Here is a 26,549-nt window from a genome sequence, read left to right on the forward strand (position 1 = left end):
CTTCATTAAAACTTTTAGCTCACTTAAGGGCCAGAGACCTTCTAACAGAAACACAGATAGTCACAAAGCCCTTTTCAATAGTTTTTTTTTTAATTTACAGCTACCAAGTTTTATATCGCATGTTTGCCCCCTCACCATTCTCTAACTTAATCCTTTTAGATTTCTTACAAATAGTCTTTTTCTTAAGCAGGGTTCTGTAATTTTTGGGTGGACTAGATAGTCAATATAACGCTGTAAGCAGGCATCTTCCGGTTTGGTCAATTTCCTTAAAAGATGGTCAGAGTCTCCACTGAATTTCACAGCATTTAACAAGGTCGCCCCTTGCGCTAAATGTTCTTGGGTCAAGCATAGACATTGCATAGCATAACCTATGGCAATAACAGTGTTTAATAAGCTTTCCAAACACAGCTCAGCACACAGGCCCTGGAGCTTGCAGTTTATATCCACTGAAGTCCAAGTCACACAGTCATGGTGCTGTTGGGCTGGCGCATCTATGACACAGCCCTCACAATCTTCAAAAAGCTTTTCCCTAAAGCAGTGTTTAAGGACAGCATAAACAAAAATGCATACAATAGTCCGCATGACTTTTTTACACTCACGACATGGCACTGGATCAGTTAGTTCCATGCCAAGCCTCCTCCTAAACTCCTCATAGCCGTCATCCTCGGAGTCCTCTTCAACAACAGTCCCCCTGATTGATCAAATCTCCTCTTGGGGCAGTCCTATGGGGGCAAAACCCAACCTCATTGGTAGAGGGCAGTGGGAGGAGCTCTTAGAGGGGTCACATGATACACCATGCTTCCAGTCATGTGGCCACCTTGAGCCCGGAAGTAATACCCCCGTGGGGCTGGACTTCCAGTGACAGATGGGCAAGGTTTAGGGGGTAAAGGGGCAGGGTTTAGGGGTCAAGGGGTGGGGTTAGGGTTTGATTGACAGTAGGACCCTTATACTACTAAGCCTAGGATGAAGTCCAGCTGAAAGAAGTGTCGGGGGGTTACTTTGTAAATTATTAGTTGGTCCAGGACCACCTCTGCTGCTATCTCAAGCCCCGATGGTACCTCTATTACTAGAAGAGAACCGGTCTGGGACAGATCTCTCTCCAACAGCCTCTGTGATAAAGGCAGAAAACGCACACATAAAAATATTAGCTTCTCAGCAATGTCCTTGTCGTCTTTAATTGCTCTCTTGAATCCACCTGTTTTTCACAGGCTTCTGATCTCCTTAAAGTGTTTTTTAGTGTTTGTCTATATCCCTTCAGTTATTTGCTCTTCACAAGCCATCTTAGCACGTCTACTTTCCCGCTTACATGCTATCTGCTGTAATTTAGGCTTCTGTTTACTCCCCACCCTGCTTCTTTTAAAGAATTTGTTTAGCTCAAATAACCTCTTGGCTCTTGCTATTATTAGTGGCCTTGCTGGTTAGGAGTTTGCTCCACTACAAAGCCAATGTAAAGAGGTCAAACTCCCGCTCCCTAAGCAAGAGCTGGCCCCCGGCAGTTTGTCCTCGGCAGTGACTGTGGGGGGTGGGGGGGAGAGTCGCTTGTTAAAGGGAGTTGGGGAGTTTTCTGACAGCCAGAGTCACATGTTGGGCGAGCCCGAGACTGCAGCCGGAGTGAAGGAAATTCTGGCTGCAGCAGCCTTATTCCTCTCTGGCTCTGTGGATTGGGGCTGTGAGAAGTGACATTGGGTCTACTTACGGCCTGCAGTTCAGCCTGCGACTCTCCGTCAACCCCTGCCCACCCTTCTTGGGCTAACTGCAGCCTCGACAGGGATTGAAGCACCAGGTCTAGGAGAGCCTGCTCAGCCCCTGGCTGGGTTCTGCCTAGTAAGCAGCTGGCAGGGCCAGCCTCTGACTGAACTAACGCCTGTGATGCGGGGGGGAGGGGGTTGGACTGCACACTCCAGCTCTGGGATGTGTTTCCTCAGCACCTGGCTCTGTTTCCTCAGCTCTGGTACAGCCCTTTGGGGCATGATCAGCTGTTGAAGGCAGGGAGGTTCGGAGCTAAAATTTCGTATCCTGATAAGCATAGCTGGGGCTGGAGCGGGGGGTTGGGGTGGTGGTTAGCTGCTCCGTGCATGCAGGGGTTCTTGGAGCTGCCACTTGCAGGGGGCTGGCAGCAATCCTTGGGAGAGATGGTTAGTGCTGGGGCTGCAACACGACTTCCTGGCATATGCCAGGCTGAGTTCTGCAGAGTTAGCACCAAATGAGGCTCAGAGCAACCACAGTCTCGCCCTTGGCTGTGGCTGCTCAGAGTCCCTGCTGGCGGCACCGCAGCAGGTGAGGGAGTAGGGGGGAAAGTCTCCTCCAGCAGCCGTGTCTCCCATCAGAAGTTGTTTCCCTCCCTCTTGTGGAGTCCACCCCCTCTCTGCTTGCCACTGCCCCCTGCCTGCCAGGAATGACTCACTTCTGACTCCCACACCCTGCTGACTAGCCATGGCTCCTGCCTGGGCCAGGATGGGAACACCCCATAGGGCAGGGAGTTTCAAACTATGGCCGGGGAGAGGATACCCCAGAACCAGCCCCGAGGGCTTTCTCCCTGCCCCTACACTCTGCAGGTCACTCCAACTGGGTTCTGGCTCCCAGCCAGCGTGCAATGTGGCTGCTGCCCCCTGTCCCTAGAACCCTCCCCGATTTCCCCCCGCCCCTCCTCCCAGGCCAGCAATACCCCTCAGCCGTGACTTACAGCAGGTCAGGCAGTCCAAGCCTTCTGCTCTTCTCTGGCTTCAATTCTCCATGTATCTTAGGGAAGGCAGGCAGGCCTGGTTATTTAACAGCATGCAGGGCACCAGCGACTGCTGGTATTTCTGTCCTTCAAGGTGCCTCCCACCCCCAATCCATCTGGGCAGAGGAGGGGAAGGAGCTGGGTGGAGAGTCAGTCCCCAAGATTACTGGGATCGATTTGCCTTTGGCCTCGTGTCCCACAAAGGCTAGGAGAGGTGTTGTGCACACAACCCCACTGGGAGTTGGCATGAAGCACAGTCTGGCAGAGCTGCTACCTGGCTCTTTGCCTGCATGGCTGGTGGTAGCTGGGGTGGGCAGGGCTGGGGCTTCCTGTGAATCTCTGCCCTCCCTGTACAGGCTGCAGGGGGACCTGGTTGGAGCCAGTGCCTTGGGGGCGGGGGGCGGGGGCAGGGGGGGAGAGAGGGGAACCAGGTGAGACCTTTGGGAGGCAGGATCTCTTCCTCGGGCCTGCTCCTGCTGCAGGTGCTGGGCTTGCCCAGGGCCAGGACAGAGGAGACCCTGTGGCTGCAGAGCCCTCCCACATCTGGCTGCAAGGAGCCTTGGTTCCCCCTTTGTCCCAGGGAGGTGGGAAGGTTGGTGGGGGGAAGTTGGGTGCCAGCCCCCTCCCCCCCACACACACAGCTGGCAGTGTGCATGTGGCACTGGGCCCTGGACCAATGGGGCAGGGAGGGGTAATAGGAAGTAGAGCTCCAGCCCTTTTCTTACCTATCAGCTGCTGGGCAGCTGCTGCTCTCAGGGCAGCCTTCTTGCTCAGCCTCCCTGGGCAGTCCTGGAGCTGGGAAAGCCAAGAACTCAGTTAGTCCCAGCCACACGTCCTCCCCAGGCTGGGGGAAGCTGCCTGCTCTGGAGGTGAGGAACCCCAGGCTGTCAGAGCCTTCTCCCCCTTGACTCCTCCCATGGGACAGAGCTGACTTGTAGGGGAGCCATCCTCAAGGGCGGGGGATGGGGCTGAGTCAGTGATGGGGCTCCCTGGAGCAGGGAAACCCCTCTGTGCCTAGGTCCTCCCACCCCCCTGTCCTGCAGGGCCCACGCCCCAGAGCTCACTCACCAGGGTCCTGCAGGCTTCGCTCAGGAAGGTGGGGATGGCGGGGGCCGCCCCCTCGGCCAGCTGGCTCCGCACGAGCATGCGCAGGGGCTGGTAGCTGAGGAAGGGTGTGCAGTGCAGCAATGCCACCCTGCACGCCTGCCGGAGAGGGCAAGAAGGGAGCTGGGTGAGCCGCCCTGAGCACCACGGGCTGCCAACTCGCAGGCTCTGCGTGGCTTGGGGAGAGTCCACTGTGCCACAGCAGCAAGGAGCCACCTCTTTGCAGAACCTCCTTTGGCCTGACGGTTGTTCCTAAGGCCACCACCGCCCCCATCTCCAGCTTGGCTGGGTTGAGGGGAGCCAGGCCTGAGTGCTGGGGCAGGGGAGGGACACTCCTGGAGCAGGGAAGGGGCCATTCCTTGTGGGTCCCTGTCAGGCTGTTAACAGCACTGCCCGGTGACCAACATACTTGGTCTCCCCTCAGTCCCAGGCACAATTGGGGGCTGTTATTCAGGGGATGTGGGGGGGATTGCTGCAGGAGGCTGGTCATTCCCAGACAGGAGCTAGCACACAAGTGAGGGCAGGGCAGCAGCAATGGAGAGCCAGACGGCCTCAGCAACCTGCCCTTCCCTGAGGCCCTGCTTGGGTCAGGTCACTTGCTAGGGGCCACAGATAGACCTGGGCCTGGCCACTAAACAGGGCAGGCTGTAAAATGGAGCCAAAGCCGCGGAGAGTCTGGCTGGGCAGGGAGGCTGGAGGTGCCTCTGGGGAATGGAGGAGGAGAAGGAAACCCCACAGATCTACCCCACAGCTACACTCTGAGGGCTGGCAGAGCTCTGTGTGCGGTGGTGGTGGTGGTGGGGGGGGTGTTCCTGTCCTGGGTACCACAGGTAAGCACTGAGGAGATCTAGGGCTTGGAGGCCAGAGTTTGTACCACCCTTGCCATGTTGCTTATAATTCCCCCAGCCACCCCTGCCTCTATGAGCCCTCAAGCTGCACTCACCTGGGCCATCTGGGAGTCTCTGTCCTGTAGGTGGATAAACAGCATCCCCACGCTCTTCTCCACCTCAGCCCTAAAAGGGACGACTTCTTGGAAACCAATTTTTTGAGGTGGCAAAGAGCTCCATGGAGGCCTGCCTCAGGCCGCTGTTCTCCTGCAGACAGGAGCGCAGGGTGGTTAGGGGGGGACGGGCTCAGGCCCTCACATGCTTTGGGAATCAGTCTGTCAGCTGCAGAGCCCGGAGAGGTTTCAGCTAGTTCAAACGACAGGACAATTCTTCTGCAAACTCCCCTCCTTCCTGCTGGGCCCCAGGGCTGCCAAACAATGTGGGCCCGGGCCCAAGAATGATTCTATCCCTGCCTCCCCTGGCAGAGGAGCTGAGCTGCCCCATAAGTCTGGGAAGTGATAGAACAGGAGGCCAGTAGCTGGTCAGCTAATGAGAGATGGTCATTGTGGTGTATTGCTTGTAAATAATCCCTCTGCTGGGGGTTCTGTGGTGGGGTTTGGTGAGCACCCCACTGGAACCGCGTGAGGGCATGTCCTGAGCATCTCCCCCTGTGGGGTGCCCTATAGCGCCATGGGGCCTGCCCTGCTTGATACTTACATCCTCAAAGACGTTCTCACCTGCAGGACCAGTGGGACAGCAACATGGGCCTTCAGAGGCGCCTTGGGGTTCCCGCAGCATCCAGCAGAGCCCTTTCCATGGCGTCCAGAACGGCCGGGGATCACAGCATTAGCACACGGCTAGGACAAAGCTCCCAGAATCTGGTCTCATTTCTTCCTGACCTGCAGAGAAGGGGTGGATGCCGCTCAGTGAGCAACACTCTGTCAGCCTGAGTGTAACCACAGTCCGGGCAAGTCAGCCTACAGCCCAGTCTGCTCCACAGGGAGCCATGGGCTGGGGAGAAGGGGAACCAGGAGCTTCCTACCCAGCTTCTCTGGCTAGTATCCTGCCATTCCAGACCCACCTTGTCCGGAAACTTGGTTACTGCATTCCTGAGTCCGTGCAGCACTCTTCCTCAAATGTGGATGTTGCTGTCCTCTGTCCGCTGCAGCATGGCCTTCACAACCTGCTTCCCCATCGCCTTGGGCTCATTCTCCATCAGCAGGGAGCTGTTGAACTAAAGGGACTGAAAGGAGCGGTCAGAGAGGGCTGGGCGAGGCCAGTGGGTCCTAGCCCAGCCGGAGCAAGGAGAAGGGAGTATGATCAGGGGCCAGGAGGTGACTTAGATCCATACTGACTGCTGTTCACAAGAGGCTGGCTTCAGCTGAGCTTAACAGAAGTGACACGAGCAGGGCAGAGCGCTCCATCAGCTTCTGGGCCTGGTTAACCCTCCCCCAGGTCCTCCAGGTTCACCTCCTCCAACAGGACAGTGCAGGCCATGCGTTCACCTTCCTGGCCGGCCTGCCGGGGATGCTGGGAAGGAAGGAGCCACGGGATGCTCTTCGGGGCTGCTTTGGGTAGATCACCATGGCCCTGTGAGAGAACAAGAGCTCCTGTTTAAGTGTGCATGACAACCCTGCACATGCCGGAATCCAGCCCTGGTCCCGGCCACCGCCTGCCCCACTAGGCTCCAGAGTGAGAACGTGGACTCCTCCAGCCTCTGTCCTCACCTGTTAATGAGAGCAAACCCTTTGGCTGGGCCTCCTCGAGCAGCTGCCAGCCTCGCTCCTGTCCATTAGCTCACAGCTGGCTGACTGCCCCTGAGGTGCAGCACCCTTCAGCACCAGAGCCTGTCAACCAGGCTAGGGGCCTGAATCACTCAGTGCGCCTTTCGTGCCCAGCTACACCATCGACTGCAGTGTGTGGGGGAAACAGGCCCTACATCTTTATCTTCTGATCCCTGAGGGCAGCACAAGCCTAGAGGTACCAAAAGGGTAGAGTCGTCTCTGGGACAATAGCACCAGGTGATGCTCAGTTACACTCTAATGGAGTCCTTCCATTAGCTTGCATGGGCCTGGAATCAGAGAAGAAGCGAATGAGATGGGAGAGTGTAGTGAGGCGGTGTGGCCCCCCGCCACCCTTGAGAGGGACAAGCCCATCCGGGTGCTGGGAGTGGGCGGGCCAGGGAGCTCTGAGCCCACCCCTCAGAGGTCAGGCGGCAACCCGGAAGTATAAAAGCTCACGCACAGAGCTCACTGAGGGCCCAGCCACCGGGGAGGCCAGACGCCTCCAGCCTGGCCTGCGACTGGGAAGCCCCGCGGCCCCTGGTGCATGCAGGAGTTGCCGGGCCTGCCCTGCGCCCGCTACCCGGAGGAGTGCTGGGCCTGCCCTGCGCCCGCTACCCGGAGGAACCCATGGTGCTTACGCCCCAGAGGACACCGCTGGCCCAGGTCCCCCAAGAGGGGGAATAGGAAGTAGCCCGGGGGCAGCCGACACCTAGTATGGCTGAGGCACCTCCAGAGCCCATGTCAGTGTGTTTGGGCCAGGATCCCCACTGATGCAGCAGCGGGGTCCTTTGCGCTGCTAGGGCCCCGGGCTGGGACGCAGTGGCGTGAGGGGGCCTGTGTCCCCCCCGACCCCAACTCGTGGGTGGCTGTCTGCCCCTCCCCAGGTCCTATGGAGGCCTGGGCCGGCGAACATTGGACTGTTTGCTCAGACCCTGCCTGAGGGCGGAGCTACAGACTTGGTTGCCCCGCCCTGACCGGGCCTGGGCCCTATTTCTATACACTATTTGCTGCTGCTCAGCGCCTGCCGGAGGGCCTGAGCACCTGACCTGTTGTTGCCCCACCCTGACCGAGGGCCCGGCTTACGGGTGCTTGTTTCAGTTGTCACAAGGGCCGCCAAGGGAGACTACAGCGGATGGACGAATTTCCCCAAACGTTATCTGTGTGTAGCGAGCCAGTGCGGCTCCCCGCCACCCCGGAGAGGGTCGAGGCGCATTACAGGGAGTCACGGAGAATGGTGCTGTTCCCATGTCTCCTGTCCCTCCTGGGGCAAAGGGCCAGCCCTCGGAGCTGAGTTTATGCAGAGACATAGCTCTGTGCTGCTGGGCACAGCCCGGGTAGGTGCTGCTTGGGTGGTCAGGGGAGGGCTCTGACTTATGTGTGGGCTCAGAAAATAGCGTTGCCGCATGGGAGACAGGATCTTGCAGCCTATGCTCTCTAGGATGAGATCCGTGGGGCCTGAGGTGCCCATAGGTGAGGGGCAGGAGGCTTCTCAGCTGCTCGATGGAAGTTGGCTTCTGAGAATTGCAAAGGAAGAGTGAGGAGAAGGGATGGCCTCCAGCTGCTCCTAACTCACAAATGAGGCCAGGGGAAGATTTTTCATCCAGCCGGCTTAGCAACCAAGGCTACTCTGCTGAGCTGAATTGCCTGACTCTGAGGCCCTTCCCAGCTCCACAGGATCGGGTGGTTGAGGTGACCCAGCAGCTGAAGGGGACGCACTCGCAGCTGCTTTAATCAGCCCAGCGCCAGAGATGTCACTGGAACTATAGTGGATTTGCCACTGGCCCAGAGAGTTCCCTGGGAAGGTGGTGGTGGTGGTGTGGGCAGGAGGAATGTCAGACATGCCAGCCATGGTGAGTCTGCCAGGAAGGTCTGTGAAATAGCCCAGTTCAGGGGAAGACCAAGGGTATGTTCTGCTGAGAAATGTGTCAGCTGGAGCTGATGGCATGGTAGTGTCTTTTGGGCCCTCTTGAGCCTGTTTATGGGGATGCGTGGAGCATGTCTGAGCTCTCCAGGAGATACCCTGGAGAACTTTACATCAGGACCCACCTTCTCCCCTGGATCCACCCCATTGTGCTGTGATGCAGCTCCATGCAGGAGTAAGGAAAGGGCTCCCTTATGGAGGCTGGAGCCACTGCTTTGGAAATTCAGCTCTTCGCTGAACAGGCTTCTGGGAAGCACGGGTCCTCCCTGGCAGGTCCCTTTACCTGCAAAGGCTGATGAAGGGATGGATGAAAGAGCAGAGATGCTACGTGGGACTGTACCTCCAGAGAGCCACGGGCAGAGCTGAGCGGTACCCTGCTGATGAACTTCTCCAGTGCTCCAGGATGGTGAAAATCTCGCCTAGGTGTTGCCTGGCACCCAGCCCAAGTGCTCGGGCGAATCTCTGAAAGTCAGAAAGATGGAGGTTGGGAATGCTGAGCAACAAGCCAAGGGGCCAGGATGGGCTCTCAAAGTCATTGCCATGGGCATGGATCAAGGAAGATTCTTTTCAATCACTGGACCTTGTCCAAGGCAGAACTACACATGCGCATCGGGATTGACAAGGAATGAGGGATCTCTTGACAGTGGAGGAGCAAACACCTCACCTCTCTTTCCTCTTCTTCTCAGAACTTGACCATCTCCACCAGAAGCCATAGCTGGGGCTTGATGCTGTTTGCTGGAAAAAACATCAGCACAATGCCCCAGCACTTGTAGAGAAAGCTCTGCAAAGGAGATACCATCATGCTGGATGCATTGGGCACGGCCTGGCATGCACAGAGCCCACTGGGTATAGTTGTCTGCTTCACTTGCCCCAAGCTGCCCCTGGGTAGCGACTGCTGTTCTGAACTAGGCACTGAACCCCAATCCCTTCCAGGACACTGACCTTGTCATCAGGCCGCTTATCACTGTGAGCCAGGTGGTGCCTGATACTAGCGATGATCCAGCCCAGCCAGGTATGGTCCGAGATGAAGAAGAGAAGGTCTTCCAGGAGCTGCCAGGGAAAGAAGAGCCAGTTAGAACCGAGAGGGGCAAGAAACTGGTCCTCTCAATAGCTCTAGCCAGGAACCCACCACAGCTGGGAGGGGAGGGGAAGAGGGAGCGTGCACTGTCACCCCCCACGTCTCTCCTAATGCTTGTGAATCCTTATGAGCTGCCCCTGGTGCTTCTCCAATTGTACCTGTGGGGCTCAGCCGCTTCCTCTGTCCCACAATGCAGTGCTGCTGAGAGGCCTCTTAATCCTGCCTCAGCGTGAGGAGGCTGGACTAGATGACCTCTTGAGTTCCTTTCCAGCCCTCCATATCTCTGACCTTACCTGCAGTAGCTGCTGCTCCCACTCCCTCTGGCAGAAGGAGGTCTTGTGATCTGGAAGATGGGCAGGTCAGTTTCCGTTGTGTTTAGAGCCTTCTACTGGGGAACAGCCTACAACATGGCTTTTTTTGGCAGGGTGTGGGGAGCTGGCTCTTTGCAAATCGCTGATGGACAACAATGCTCCTCAAACCCAGACCCCTTGATGTGAAATACCCAGGAGTTCTGCTTGCCAAGATCCTTCCCCAGGGTGTGAGGTGTCAGATGAAGGTTAGATATGGTCCTGGAAAGGTTCCTTCCTGTCTAGGCATGGGAGGCTAGGCTAGATGAACCAAGGGATATGATCCTGACGTGATCCTCTCTGATTCCAAGGTCACAGCATCATATTATCCTGGATTCAGAGGGAGGCCCTGGCCTCTCCCTCTCTGAGCCCAGCACCACAGTGTCTCCTGCCTTCGCTCCTGCAAGGAGAGACACTCCCTCCTCACCTTCCACGTAGAGGAGCATGTCCATCATGTAGTTAACCCAGAATCGGCCCAACCCGGCCTGAACATGCTCATCAGCTGGAAGAGGAGGAACATGGTTGCCCTTCTGACCTGCACCGTCATATACGAAGATGCACCAAGCACCTGGTGGACAAAAAGGCAGAGGTGTCTGTACCCCTCCCTTGCAAGGCAGTGTGAGAAGGGAGCTCACTACAGGTGCAGGGGGAGAGCTCAGTGATGGAAGGAAGGAGACAGCAGGGAGGTGGAGCTTACAACCAGGACAGGATTAAGATGGATATTTCAGTTGATCAGGGACACTCAATGGACCAGCTATTGGCTCCTTCCATCCTCTCACCCCTGGACTGGCTCTAGCTCAGATAAAAGGAGACAGGATTATCCAGAGGCCGTCAGGCAGCTGCTGGGTCAGATCCTTGTCCTAGGTTAGAGCAGCACAAAGGGAGCCTGAAGCAGCCCGAAAGAGGCAGCTGGGCCATAAAGAGAATCCCCAGTTGCCCCTTGGTAAGGAAGGATGCTGGAGGCCAGGGGGCAGGAGGGGGTGTGCACAACGGTCCCTAAGGGCTCATTCCAGCTGGCTTATATTGGAGCCGTCCGAGGTGCTAACTTGTGCTGGGGGACCTGGTCCAGCCCCAGGATCAGGGGAGCCAGGAAGGTGGCTGGCTCAGAGAGCTCGCGGGTTCTGTTAAATGCTGAGAGGCACTGGGTCGATGTGCAATGAACATGAGGAATGTGACGAGTCTGCTCTTCTGGGGGCTGCGGGGAGAAGAGACACTACGCATTGTGTGCCAGCTGCAGGACAGGCCCCTTTCCACTGAGGATAAGGAAACTTCCTGGCTGCTGGTTACTCACCAGCAGCCGAGCCAGCAGTTCCTGGGGTAGAGTGGCCCTGGGGCTTGACCGACACCCTGTGAACAGAAAGGGGGGTATCTCATCAGGCTCTGGAGGGCTCTTTTGCATTCGTCTCTGAGCTCTACCTGTGCTCTTGACGGCTGGCTATGTCCTTGCAGTGAGCCGGAACCAGAGCCAAGAGCTGATCCCCACCCCCACCTGGGGGCAGACGCCTCTTGCTACAGAAGGATGAAGGACGGGTGGATAAAATACGGGGACTCACCTCTGTTCTTCTTGCCAAACCTTCTGGCCAAGGGCAGCCTGCCTTCCTCCTGCATCCTCCTTACCACCCTAACCGACATCTGCAGGAGGAGAGGCAGGGCGGGCCCGTGGGCTGCTGGGCTCCGTTGAAGCAGCAACCCAGGCCATAAACCTGCAGAGCAGAGAAAACCCATCTCAGTACGGAAATATCCTCTTCCTGCCCCAGCTCTCTCTTTCCTCCACTAGCCAGGACCTCCGGCCTCACCACCGCCAGCCAGACCGCTCTACACAGCCTGAAGCATGCAGTGACCCACCCCTACCCCCTTCACACCGGTCACCGTCTGCCTCCAGCGCCAAATCAAGTGACACATGACTGACCCCCCGCCCCGAGGTTTGTTGAGTGTAGCATTGTCACTGACAGCACAGTGTTTCCTTTCCTTTCCAAGTGGGACTGGAGAGGCTGTGTTCTCACAGCATGAACGCAATACACCAACTTGATAGATAAAGAGGAGACTAGGAAAACCAATACTGTCAAGTGATACCAGGTGCTCAGGGAGGTTTGAGCTCTGACCTTCACAGCCCCACAGACCTGCGCCACTTGAACCACAGACGCAATTGCTGTCTGCTGTGTGGACAAGAGGGGGACTTAACACACACTATGCCAGAGGGTTACAGAACTCTTTGCTAGACAGTATAGAACAGTGGAGCTCAGGAACCCCCGGGGGTCTATCCCCACCTGTAGTAACTAAAGCAAGTATATTTGGCATGCTGAATCTGAAAGACAGTGTAGCTGAGTGCATAATACTTGGGTCTGCCTTATTAGAAATGTGGCTTCTAGTCTCAGCTCTGCCTGAAGTGACCTTGTGCAACGTCACTGTTATTTGTTCAGTGTGGGGAGGGGGCTGGCTAATACTTGACTGCTTAGGCTTGCGTTCTGAGGCCTGGGTCAGTCATCAGGTCTGTGCAGTGTGTGGACACATAAGCAATAGTCAGCAGAGATGAGATTTGGATGTAGTGTCTCCCAGCTCAGTGGACTCTCCCTTAGGCACCAGGGTAGTGTGGGTGAGAGGCAGGAAATTCTGGGCTAGGGTTGGCTTTTGCAAAACTAGAATGTGGTGGGCTGTATAGAGCCCACCCTGTAACAGCCAGGAAAAGGCTAACAGAGGGACCAATGAAGACGGACTGAGCTATGGAAGCTGCAGAATCAGCATGACTGATCACGGGACGCTAGAACGGAAGAGCCCCTGTGACACCAAACCCTGGCATGCAGGGGCACTCAGCTGATGAGTGTTCCCTGTTCCAAAGAACCAGGTCTGGCTCGGATCCGGGGTCCATTTTAGCCAACCCCATGATGTTCTGGAGCGGAGAGGCTCAGAGAAATAAGTCTGGTTGGGGCCTGTGTCATCGAAAAGCTCGGACCCAGAGAGGCCTGCGTCCAATGGAGAGGGGCAGGGTCACTTACATTGGCCATTCTGGGGGAGTCACCCAGGGACTATAGGGTCCTGAAGCAGAGCTGGCGGACCTCAAGCTCCATGGTGTGCCTCCTGTCTGTTTCCTCCTGATGGTGAGAAATAAGGGAGACACTGGGGAGATTTCAATTCAGTGGAGACCTCCGTGGCATGATAACTATAGTGGGCATGGCAGGGAGTGAAAATGGGGCTTGAAGGGGAAAGGCGAAACCCTGGCTGTGACTGTGCCCTAACCAGCCCAGGGTCTGTGTGGAGCCAGTTCTAGGCTCCACCCCTCTGCCTGGTGAAAACCAGATCCCTCATGGCTTAGTCTCCTGTAGGGTGGTAGATTACAGTGGGGCGAGAGAAGGAGGAAGCTTCTCTGACCTGCCAGACCCAGACAGAAACAGAAATGATTTGCACACAGTGTGGAAGGACCTTGTCCCCTCCCAGTCCAGGCTGGGATCCTTTCTCAGCGGGGTGTTTGGTGAAATACTGCTAGGCAGCCCAGAGATGGGAATGCAGCCGGAGCCCTGCTGGGATTCTTTCCCACACATTCTGCCCTACACTATGGAGCACTGATGGGTCGTGTGTTTCGATGCACAGGGTCCCGGCAGGCTCTGCACTGGCAGGCAGACAGTCACTAGCTTTGGCCGCATTGGCCATGATTCCAGACTCACCCGTATGCTTGTGCTCTGCAGGATTGGCCCCAGGGCTATGAACAGCTTCTCTGTATAGTGTGTCATTTCGGAAATTATAAGACACAGACACATGGCTCAGCAGGGCTGATGTTAAACTGGGATGTGCAGGGACCTGAGATCTCAGAACCTTAGAGCAACCTCAATGTCCCTACATGACCCTCCCAGCAGGTTACCCCATGGGTAACTAGCTGCATTTGCCCACGCTTGCAGTTCCAGCAGTGATTGTCCTCTCTCATTGCCACAGCATCGGCTGAGGGGCTGCAGGACTTGGATTATCTACTGCAGACAGGTACAAATGACCTCAATGAGGCCCAGTGTTAAGCACTGCTAATTGCACAAGAGGCCATAACACATCAAAAGACGAGGCCTCGCTGTGGGTCACTTACTGTTGGATTGGACTATCCGGTCCAGAATGAAGAGACTGGCACAGTCTCCTCTTCCTCGTCCAGCCTCCTGAACAGGAACACAAGCAGCTCCACCAGGAACAAGTGAGCTGCAGGAAGAGGAGTGAATCATAATGGGGTGAATCATAAAGGGGAAGGGAATATAGTTCTATGCCTGGGCTCTGAAATTCCACAAGCTGTGATTTCCTTCTCTGAGAAAGGTGAATGGGTTTCTTACCCAGATGGATCAGAGGGTCCAGGGCCTCTCTCCGCTCCTCCAGGTGCTCTCTGGGGAGATGACACACCTAAGGGGAGAAAGCAACACCAACGAAGGTAAACTAGATCCAGTGTCTCTCAGGCCAAGCTCTCGGATGGCAGAGTGAAGGGGTGAGGATGGAGAGGCAGATTCTAACTCCCATCTAAAGAACAGGCCAGCAAGCTGGATCAGTCAATGAGTGATGCCGAGGCTTCGGGGGCCGTGGCTCATGTGGAAGCAGAGTTTGACGGGTCAGGAACTGAAGATGTGGAGCGTTGGAACAAGATGTGGGATGCTGATGTTCCCGGTCAAAGGGGTTGGGGTGGATGGGAGGAAAAGAAACCAAAGGAGAGTTCTCCAGGATCCATCACCCCATGGGAACAGGATGAGGCAGGGACAGCAATTCCCACAGCCTACCCAGTTTAAGCCAACAGGCCCCGGCATTTTGCCTGAGTGATCCCAGCATCTCTTACCATGGAGTGGAGTGCCGGGAAGAGGGTGCCAATGTCCTTCCACAGGGCAGCCTCATCCATGTCCCTCATGCAAGCAAAGTTCTGTGCAAGAGAAGAGACTCAGGACATGGCGTTGACGTGTCAGGCAGACAAGCTCCAATGTGTAGAGTCTCCATCAGCAGCTGAGTTACCGCAACCTAGACTTGGAAGGAATAAAGTTATGGCCCTTGTGGAGAGCAACTTCCAGCTCGTGCCAGACTCTCCCTTTTCTGAGAGGGGCATTTGACCCCTTTGTTTGCACTAGCCTCTTATCACTTATGGTTGACGCAACAGGATAGTTGTACCTGGTGTCAGCTGGGGTGGTGTGTGCTGAGAGGATGACGGGGATGGCGGGGCCCAGTTTGGAAGAGCAGGGCCTGCCCTGATTACTTATCACTACTGATGTTATGGCAGTGCCCAGAGGCTCTGGTCAGGATCAGGCTCTGTTGCACTGGGTGCAGCACAACGCAGACAGAGACCCACACAGACAGCTCAGGGATGGGGAGACAGCATCCAAGGGCTCCTCCCTGCCAGGGGTGCTGGGGTGAGGAAACGACACTGGAGCTTAGAAGGGAGAGCTTAATGTCCCTTCATGCAGCCTTACCAAGGGCCAAGGATCTGGCCCAGTGTCTCTGCCTGCTCTCCTCCTACAGTGGTCACTTCCAGAGTGTACCAAGGATGTATACTTCTGCTTTCTGGCCTTGGGCCAGCCACTTCCCCTCCCGGAGCCTTGCTCTCCACAGGTATAGGCTGGGCTAACAGCTAACCCTGATCTGGGTGCAGGGAGAGGTGAGTGCACGGGACACTCTGGGGAAAGGTGAAGCTCAGGATGATGGTTATAATTTCTCTCTCTGATTCTCTAATGCAGCCCATTGCTGATCAGCCAGCAAAGAAGAAAGAAAGCAGAGCCAGGTGCTGGGAATGGAGTCGCCTCTCTCCTCTCATCTGCAACACTTATCCTGGCAAGGGGGGGTCAGAGCATGTTCTCTAGGGCCAGAGAATGGCAGTGAATCTGGGAGCAAGCAGATGGGAAAGGGGGTCAGAGCCTTAGAGGGTCAGTGTGTTGTGGGGAAGGTAGTAGGGGGCGGAAGTCCAAGCTGAGTTGGTGATGGAGGGAACCTTGTACCATCTGTGCCATGGGCACTTCCCCAGTGTGCTGTGGATTTCCCACTCTCCTCACTCACTCTGGTCTTCTTGGCCTTTCCTCATCCTCGCTGATTGGGGCGAGCTGTCCCCTGGGTGACGAATAGGCCTTCTCTTGGTGCCTAAAATGAACAGAAGGAAACTAAGTTTGCTCTTAAGCAAAGTAAGCAGTCCTGGGATTAGAGGTAAGGTCCTCTCATGGACTGTAGCTGGTTTAAAAGACAGGAAACAAAGGGTAAGAATATATTTTCAGTTTTCACAATGAGGTAAATAGTGGGGTCTCCAAAGATCTGTACTGGGGCCTTTGCTGTCAGGGGTAAAATGGTGAGGTGGCAAAATCTGTGGATGATACAAAATTACTCACCATAGTTAAGTCTAATGTTCCTTCTAATTTTTCACAGACCACGTGCACAAAAATTTTCTTCTGTGCAAATTTTTGAAACAGAGTTCGAATTTGTGCACCATGAGGCAAATGCGCCCAAGCGAGTAAAATGCTTATACATTTAAAAAGTTTTAATTTGCAATTTGTGATGATGATAATTTACACCATGTTATTTTATAAATGTCATTTTAAATACTTAGAAAAAGGAAATTTAACATTCTTCATGAAGCAGAAGTTAATTTTAAGCATTACACTTTAGGATCTTTTTTGTAGACAATCACGAGCATATATCAAGCACATATTAATCATGATCATTATCAGTCCATAGGCTTCTGCCCGCTGGTGTCCACTTTCACCTTTCATTCTATACCAGTGTTTCCCAAACTTACAACAGTTGCGTACCCCTTTTTAGACATTTGTCTTACCGGTGTACCCTTCTCTGATGAAGGTAATTTAGCGCGGGGGTAGCCATATTTTATAATGAACACCTTATTTGTTTCATTCTGGATTAAATGTTTATTAGAAATAAATACAAAATTATATTACATACAGTTGAAAAAAAATTTTAATAGAAAAATAGTTGCATAAAGAAATAGTACTAGAAATAATTAAAATAATAGAAGTGAATCGACAATCTGGCAGATCAGCACATATATAATATATATAATATAAAATGGTGAATTCATATCATTCTGAAATTAAAATATGCTGGTTTGGTTAGGTTAGTGAAGAAAGTACAAGTTTTAATACTTACTATTTCGGTATTGAAAATTTTCAGTAGAAACCAAACTATTCAGCGCGAGGGATGGAACTGCTTTTGACCAGACACTATCGCGGGGATATCTAGCTCAATGTTTGTGATCTTAAGATGAAGATGGGGCTCCATGTCAATAAGACGATTTTGTTTTTTGTTTTGATGCCAACCAGCACAGAGAATCCAATCTCGCACAGATACAAGGTGAGAAAAGGCAGAAGATACTTGACAGCTTTGTCCGATAGAGCTGGATATTCAGAGCTAACCCCCAACCAAAATGACGTCAGTTTATTTTGCTCAAATTTTGTTTTCAGGAAGCTATCTGAAGCCAGTTCCAAGAGCTGTTCTTCTTCTGAAACAGAGAGGTTATTTGGCAATGTTTGAACACTGATGATAAAAAGGTTCCTTATCCATTCAAAGGTGCCGTCCGGTTCAGGGAAATACTTACGAAGATCTTTCTGCAAGCTTTCCAAATGCTGCTTCATGGTTTGCAACACATCACTATCAAGTTCATTAGTCGAGTTTATTACTAAGTCATGAAGAGATGGAAAGGATTCCAGTTCACGACGACTAAGACGTTTATGCCACAGTTTCAATTTGCGACATGGTGCTCACTTTGTCTTGAACGTGGAATATGGATATGAGTTTCCCTTGAACGGATAGATTGAGGTTGTTTAAATGAGCAAGGATATCTGCAATATATGCTAGTTTGCATAGCCATTTCCAGTCATGTATACAGTCTCGCAGGTTAAAAGTTTCATAAAAAAACTTGCAGTTCTTCTGCAGCTCAAACAGGCGATTCAGAACTTTTCCATGTGAAAGCCACAGCACTTCAGTGTGAAATAGGAGTTGTGTGTAATCACTGCCCATCTCATCACAAAGCTGACAAAAAAGACGGGCATTCAGAGAACGGGCCTTTCACAAAATTAATTATTTTCACAGATTCTCCAGTTGTATGTGTTGGTATAAGTTGGCAGAACAAAATGTCATTGAGGATTTCATTATTCAACTCGTATCTGACAAACAACAAAAGATTAGCTAAATTCACAATTGCAGGTTTTACTAATGTCTCACCAATCACTTCAGCAGCTCCGGACTTTGCAATTAAGTACGCCACACTACATGAAGCTTCCAAAGCTTTCATATTTTCACCTCCCGTCACATTACGAATTGTTTTCTGGACTTTGGCGATCTTTGTGCCTATTTTCAAAGAATTCTACAGGTTTTCCCTCGTATTCTTTGTTTGCTATTGAAATGGCATTTTAGGTTGGATGGTTTCATACTTTCATTTGTGAGAGTCTGGTAACAAATCACATATAGTGGAACAGACTCCACCTCATCGCCAGTCCACGAAAATCCCAGTTTAAGATATACTTCAACATATTTGCGGGCTTTTTTCATTTTCTTTGCAGCTGATACGTTAAATAAACTTACAGATGGTTCACACGGTTCACTAATTTTATCGTCCCAATTGTCTGATGTAGCCATATTACTGCATTTTTCAGCATAATTATCACTCTCATTCGTATTTCCTTCATAATTTTCTTTTTTACGTTTCAAACTTCCCATTTTTAGCCAGCGATCCATTGTAAATGGGTTTAACAAAAACAAAAAGGGAAATTTTGTATATTAATACATACCAAGTATGTACTTACTTCGATCGTTAGAGTAGTTATTCACTTTTATCGGTCAGTATGACTTCTACGCATGCCACAAATGCAAGTGTATTGCCCCAGCTGCGGTAACGCACACACAGGGTTTGCATCGGCTCTGCTGTGCTTCTGACCCTCTTCTTTTCCGCTTTTCTTTTCTTTGCCGCTTGGGGTGGCAAAAAAGATGGAGCTGGCCCTGGCTGCCAGCCGGTATGAACAGAACCCCAGGCCGGCAGCGGGCTGAGCGGGGGCCAGCAGCCTGGACCCCAGCTGGCAGGAGCTGGCAGACGCAGTGATTTCCCTACACCTCCCCTGAATTTCCCCAACACACCCCAACCCACCCCCCCAGTTTTGTGAACTAGTACCTACCAATTTAGTGACTAGCTGCAGGTTCCCCCACTGAGAACTCAGCTGAAATCACTGAGAGCTGGTGGAACTTCAAGAGACCAACTCAGAGGTCACAGTGGCATGTGGCAGCAGAAGGTGACTGCACAGGGCCATTGGCAACAGAGCTGTGGAGTGATCGGTGGCACAACGAACAGCAGTGGCCAGAGCAAACAGTGAGCAGCTGGAGGAAAGATCAAGCTGCCTTCTTGTCCCCTATCTGGGAGGTGTACTCGTGTGAAAGCACCTCTGAACTTTGAGTCTCCCCTGACCGTGGACAACACTGGTGAGTGGGGTGCGGTGGAGGGAAAAGTGAGAGGCACGTTAAATAAACATTTGTTTGTTGGACTATATTTTAGTGACTTTGCTCCAGAATGCTAGATTTGTGACTGGGAATGGAAACTTGTATACCTATGTTTCCTAGTAGGCCAAGATTTTTAAAATGCATTATTTGCCAGGGTTCTTATCTCACATTGTTGCTATCTTGAGAGGTCATTATGTTGGGGAGTTTCTGTACTAAACATTTTTATTATTATAATTAATTTTACATAAGAATGGTCATACTGGGTAAGACCAATGGTCCATACAGCCCAGTATCCTGTCTTCCGACAGTGGTCAAGGCCAGGTGCTTCAGAGATAATGAAGGCAACAGGTAATCATGAAGTGATCCATCCTCCGTTGCCCATTCCCAGCTGCTGGCAAACAGGCTAGGGACACTCAGAGTATGGTGTTGCATCCCTCCCCATCCTGGCTAATAGCCACTGATGGACCTATTCTCCAGGAATTTATCTAGTTCTTTTTTTAATCCTGTTATAATTTGGTCTTCACAGCATCCCCTGGCAAAGAGTTCCACGGGTTGACTTTATGTTGTGTGAAGAAGTACTTCCTTTTGTTTTTTTAAAACCTGCTGCCTATTAATTTCATTGGGTGACTGCTAGTTCTTGTGTAATGTGAAGGATTAAATAACGTTTCCTTATTCGCTCTCATAGATTCATAGATACTAAGGTCAGAAGGGACCATTCTGATCATCTAGTCCGACCTCCTGCACAACGCAGGCCACAGAATCTCACCCACCCACTCCTACAAAAAACCTCACTTACGTCTGAGCTATTGAAGTCCTCAAATTGTGGTTTAAAAACTTCAAGGAGCAGAGAAGCCTCCCTCAAGTGACCCATGCCCCATGCTACAGAGGAAGGCGAAAAACCTCCAGGCCTCTCCAATCTGCCCTGGAGGAAAATTCCTTCCCGACCCCAAATATGGCGATCAGCTAAACCCTGAGCATATGGGCAAGATTCACCAGCCAGATACTACAGAAAATTCTTTCCTGGGTAACTCAGATCCCATCCATCTAATATCCCATCTCAGGGGATTAGGCCTATTTACCCTGAATATTTAAAGATCAATATTCTCTCTTCATACCAGTCAATTTTATAGACCTCTATCATATCCCCCACTTAGTTGTCTCTTTTCTAAGCTGAAAATTCCCAGTCATTTTAATCTCTCCTCCTGTTTCATACCCCTAGTCATTTTAGTTGCCCGTCTCTGTACCTTTTCCAATTCCAATATATCTTTTTTGGCATGGGGTGACCAGACCTGCACACAGTATTCAAGGTGTGCACGTACCATGGATTTATATAGAGGCAAGATGATATTTCTGTCTTTATCTCTCCCTTTCTTAATTATTCCCAGCATTCTGTTCGCTTTTTTGACTGCCACTGCACATTGAGTGGATGTTTTCAGAGAACTATCCACACTGACTCCAAGATCTCTTTCTTGAGTGTTAACAGCTAATTCAGACTCATCATTTTGTATGTATAGTTGAGATTGTTTTCCAGCATGCATCACTTGCATTTATCAACATTGAATTTCAGCTGCCATTTTGTTGCCCAGTCACCCAGTTTTGTGAGATCCCTTTGTAGCTCTTCGCAGTCTGCCTAGGACTTAACTATCTTGAATAATTTTGTATCATCTGCAAATTTTGCCACCTCACTGTTTACCCATTTTTCCAGATCATTTATGAATATATTGAACAGTAATGGTCCCAGTACCGACCCTCAGAGATACCACTATTTATCTCTCTCCATTCTGAAAATTGATAATTTATTCTTACCCTTTGTTTTCCATCTTTTAACCAGTTACTGATTCCCTCTTATGCCATGATGGCTTACTTTTCAAAAGTCAATTTAAATTAAATAATTTTTTTTAATTTATATATATATATTTTTAGAAATTTAGACCTGTTATGTGTTTTGGTGTAACTTGCATTATTCTTATGTTAAGTTTGCATTATCCTAACAAAACATTTACTTTATTCATATCTCTCTTATATGTTGCAGGTCAAAGTGAAAATGAAAAGACAAAAAACAGTACAACAATTTTTTCCACTCAGCTTCATAGCCATTTCCAGTCACTCAGCTGCATTGGTGTGAGAGAATAAAAGGGCTGAGAAGATTCTTTCCTAAGGATACACACAGACACTAAATCCCATCTCTAAAGGCTGCAATAAAAGACAGTCAAAGTGGATGACCCACAAGTCCCAACAGCATGCTGGGAGCTGTACAACACAGGGAGGGCACAGGCCCAACCCAAAGAACAGCAAATCTCTTGCTTGGTTTATTTGATTTCCCATTCTCCTGAGCAGAATCTTGTTTCAGGTTCCTCCTGAAGGAAGAGAGGTAAGTTTGGGGCAGGAGAAAGGGAGAATAATGTTAGCCTGAAGAGCAGCATGGCAGGGGGTTGGCAAGGCAAAGCCAGGGAAGGACACAAAGGGAATGGCTGGGAGAGTGGTGGGGGAATGAGGCTGGAGAGCTAGGTGGGGACGAAGTTTGCAAAGACCCAACAAGGAGCTGTACTCGGGTGCTGAATGGAGCTGAGCGAATCAGTGACTTTTCAGTTTGGGGGCCAGTTGGAGAAATACCAAAAAAATAAATATTGGTTCGGTTTGGCCTGAAACAAATTGTTTTGGTTTTTCGTTTCAGGTTGTTTGTGGGTGTTTTTCAACTCCCCCCCTTTTTTTTTTAAGTTGCCTCAATTTCAAAATGAAGAGTGACAACATTTTGCTGTGGAATGGTCCAAAGAGACTGGTTTGACTTTTAAAACAAAACATTCCCTTTTTGTATGTGGCTGAAATGATTTGCTGAATTCACGCGTGGTTTGGATGGCCCTGAGAGATGCATTTTTGGGGAATTTGCTAGCTCTAGCGTAGGACCTGCGAGGGAGCCAGGGGAGGGATCAGAATGGGCTGGTCTGATGGGTGAGATGATTTTACAGTGGGCTCTGAAGGGGAATGAGAGGAGATGTGGGGGGGGGAGGGCAGAGTTAATGGGATGGGTGATCAAGGCCTGGAGCAGGTGGGCTGGAGAGGATGAGAGGGATTGCAGAGACATGGTAAAGGAAGGACTGTTCAGGAAGGACAGACAGGGCAAAAAGGTGTGGGAGTTGCATTGTATGTAAGAGAGCAGTATGACTGCTCAGAGGTCCGGTATGAAACTGCAGAAAAACCTGAGAGTCTCTGGATTAAGTTTAGAAGTGTGAGCAACAAGGGTGATGTCGTGGTGGGAGTCTGCTATAGACCACCAGACCAGGGGATGAGGTGGATGAAGCTTTCTTCCGGCACTACGAGAAGTTACTGGATCGCAGGCCCTGGTTCTCATGGGAGACTTCAATCACCCTTATATCTGCTGGGAGAGCAATACAGCGGTGCACAGACATTCCAGAAAGTTTTGGAAAGTGTAGGGGACAATTTCCTGGTGCAAGTGCTGGAGGAACCAACTAGGGGCGGAGCTCTTCTTGACCTGCTGCTCACAAACTGGGAAGAATTAGTAGGGGAAGCAAAAGTGGATGGGAACCTGGGAGGCAGTGACCATGAGATGGTCGAGTTCAGGGTCCTGACACAAGGAAGAGAGGAAAGCAGGAGAATACAGACCCTAGACTTCAGAAAAGCAGACTTTGACTCCCTCAGGGAACTGACGGGTAGGATCCCCTGGCCTTGGGAGAATAACGTGAGGGGGAAAGGAGTCCAGGAGGGCTGGTTGTATTTTAAAGAATCCTTATTGACGTTGCAGGATTAAACCATCCTGATGTGTAGAAAGAATACTAAATAACAGTGAAATCCTTGCTGATCTTAAACACCATAAAGAAGCTTACAAGACGTGGAAGATTGGACAAATGACCAGAGAGGAGTATAAAATTTGCTCAGGCATGCAGGAGTGAAATCAGGAAGGCCAAATCACACCTGCAGTTGCAGCTAGCAAGAGATGTTAAGAGCAATAAGAAGGGTTTCTTCAGGTATGTTAGCAAGAAGAAGAAAGTCAAGGAAAGTGTGGGCCCCTTACTGAATGAGGGAGGCAACCTAGTGACAAAAGAAAGGAGTACTGGTGGCACCTTAGAGACTAACAAATTTATTAGAGCATAAGCTTTCGTGAGCTACAGCTCACTTCATCGGATGCATTTGGTGGAAAAAACAGAGGAGAGATTTATATACACACACACAGAGAACATGAAACAATGGGTTTATCATACACACTGTAAGGAGAGTGATCACTTAAGATAAGCCATCACCAGCAGCAGGGGGGGAAGGAGGAAAACCTTTCATGGTGACAAGCAAGGTAGGCTAATTCCAGCAGTTAACAAGAATATCAGAGGAACAGTTGGGGGTGGGGTGGGAGGGAGAAATACCATGGGGAAATAGTTTTACTTTGTGTAATGACTCATCCATTCCTAGTCTCTATTCAAGCCTAAGATGGCTATTCTAGCCATCACCTTCAACCCCCAACTAAAACCTCTCCAACGCATCATCAAGGATCTACAACCTATCCTGAAGGACGACCCATCACTCTCACAGATCTTGGGAGACAGACCAGTCCTTGCTTACAGAGAGCCCCCCATCTGAAGCAAATACTCACCAGCAACACACACCACACAACCGAACCACTAACCCAGGAACCTATCCTTGCAACAAAGCCCGTTGCCAACTCTGTCCACATATCTATTCAGGGGACACCATCATAGGGCCTAATCATATCAGCCACACTATCAGAGGCTCGTTCACCTGCGCATCTACCAATGTGATATATGCCATCATGTGCCAGCAATGCCCCTCTGCCATGTACATTGGCCAACTGGACAGTCTCTACGTAAAAGAATGAATGGACACAAATCGACGTCAAGAATTATAACATTCAAAAACCAGTTGGAGAACACTTCAATCTCTCTGGTCACTCGATCACAGACCTAAGAGTGGCTATACTTCAACAAAAAGCTTCAAAAACAGACTCCAACGAGAGACTGCTGAATTGGAATTAATTTGCAAACTGGATACAATTAACTTAGGCTTGAATAGAGACTGGGAATGGATGAGTCATTACACAAGTAAAACTATTTCCCCATGGTATTTCTCCCCCCCTCCCCACCCCACCCCCACTGTTCCTCAGATATTCTTGTTAACTGCTGGAAATGGCCTACCTTGCTTGCCACCATGAAAGGTTTTTCTCCTTCCCTCCCGTGCTGCTGGTGATGGCTTATCTTAAGTGATCACTCTCCTTACAGTGTGTATGATAAACCCATTGTTCATGTTCTCTGTGTGTGTATATAAATCTCTCCTCTGTTTTTTCCACCAAATGCATCCGATGAAGTGAGCTGTAGCTCACGAAAGCTTATGCTCTAATAAATTTGTTAGTCTCTAAGGTGCCACAAGTACTCCTTTTCTTTTTGCGAATACAGACTAACACGGCTGCTACTCTGAACCCTGTCCTGATGTTTCACATTAACTTTCTGGTCACCCTAGTTAGAGAGCAGGGTACCTCAGGGTCACCTACAGACAATCCCAACCGAGTCTCGGACCCAGCGTGACACAGACCCCCCCCTGCCCTGGCGTACAGGCAAAGGCAGCCGCATGGAGCCCCTTCCTCCCCTCCAAAAAGCAGCAGCGGGAGTTCATTTTACCCACCTGCTCACAGCTGAGCTCCTGGGGAGGTGCCAGTACTTAGCCCAGCGGCAGGGCCTCCTTGTGGGGGGTCAGGTTGTCTGCTGGTGCCCACACAGATTCTGCTGGGGGAGCAGTGTTAGCAGTGCCTAGCGGGGCTGGGCTAGTCAGGATCTCTGGTTCGTGGTTGCCCCGTTCCCTTTTTTTAAGGCTCAGGGCCATCCTTAGGGGAAATGGTGCCCTAGGTCAGGGGTTCTCAACGTTTTCCTTGCTGAGGCTGCCCTCATGCTATAAAAATGCCAGAACTCTGTGGCGGGGTGGGGGAGGAGAGCTCAGGCCTCCAGGTTGGGGTCCTGGGGCAAAGGAGAGTTTCACTTCGATTTGGGGGGTGGAAGTAAGGGGTGACCAGGGCTCGATCCAGCTCCACACAGCAGGGTCCAGGGGGAGCGCACCTCCACCCCCCTGACTCACTCAGGAGGCCACTCATCCTGTCTGGCTGTGGGGGGATGCAACCAAACCTAACTCAAAGGGGGAATTCAGTTCAGAAAAGCTTATGCTCAAATAAATGTTTTTGTCTCTAAGGTGCCACATGTCCTCCTTTTCAGTTCAGAAAGTTTGCAAACGGCTCAGGGTGCAGCGAGAGGGTAGCTCGGGGCTGTGTGAAGTGAAGGGAGTAGGTCAGGGTGCAGGGAGGTGTGGCTGGGGCTCTGTAGGGGCGGGGGGCTCCTAGTGCAGCTCCCAGCCTCAATGGGGAGCGCTGGGGTTCCCGGCTTCAGCCATCTGCTGCTCCTGGCTTGGGGGGCACCAGCTTCAGCCCCGCGCCGCTCCTGGCTTCAGCATTGGGTTTGGGGGAACCGGGCTTCACCGCGGGACTCTGCGCCCCCTGGAAGGACTCGTGGGCCCAGATTGAGAACCGCTGGTCTCATCTCAATGCTGTTTGCATTTGATCGTTCAGATCGCAGATTATCACCCAGCGCACAGATCTTTGAGTGCAAGCCAAATCCTTCCCCAAACTGACAGTTTAAGCAGCAGCTCCCCTTGGAAAGATCAGGATTTTTGCCATTAAATCAAGGAAAATGTGCATTGTTCTGTTCTGTCTCCAGCGAAAGATTGAAGAAGCTCAATTGATTTCATTGAATGGAGGTTAAGAGCGATTTAATCACGTTTTAATACACTGTTTTAAACATTCCCAGAGGGGGGAATATGTGATTTTTAAAGGGTTCTTGAATTCACCAGACAAAGGTTTGAACAAGACCGCGTTGGCTTGAAGTCGATGTCCCAAAATCCCGACTGGAAATGACCATTTATAACCGTGAAGCTAATTATCTAGTGGCACAAACTCCGCAAGGCACGTGGTGAAGTTCCCATCACTTGCCGTGTCTCAGTGAAGACGGCAGCAGCTCTGGCTGCAAGACACCTGGTGTGTGGGTGTCTCTGTTCGCCCCTTCAGAGCCTCTGGCACATGGTGCCTCCCACCCCCCACTTCAGGATCCCAGGCGGTTGGGTGCCATCCCCCGTCCAGGAGCCCGGTGGGTGTCAGCCCCAAAAGAGACCGTGTGTCACTGCCGAGCCCAGGCTACGCTGCAGGGGCTCTTGAGAGGCGCGATCCCACTAGGGCTCGTCAGGGGGGGCTTTGACCTGCTCCGTTTCCGACCTGGGCCGGTTCACCCTCCTTAGCAACCTGGTGAGCCCCAGCTCCCCGGGGATCCCCATGTTGC

The 26,549-nt window shown here is 51.6% G+C and overlaps 1 pseudogene; it reads right to left on the reverse strand.

The window, feature by feature from the left end:
* Positions 1 to 2,060: 2,060 nt before the first annotated feature.
* On the reverse strand, positions 2,061 to 26,544 carry LOC122460707 (annotated as a pseudogene).
* Between the last annotated feature and the right edge of the window lie 5 nt (positions 26,545 to 26,549).

Source organism: Dermochelys coriacea, chromosome 6, assembly GCF_009764565.3.
Source record: "Dermochelys coriacea isolate rDerCor1 chromosome 6, rDerCor1.pri.v4, whole genome shotgun sequence".
Lineage (NCBI taxonomy): Eukaryota > Metazoa > Chordata > Testudines > Dermochelyidae > Dermochelys > Dermochelys coriacea.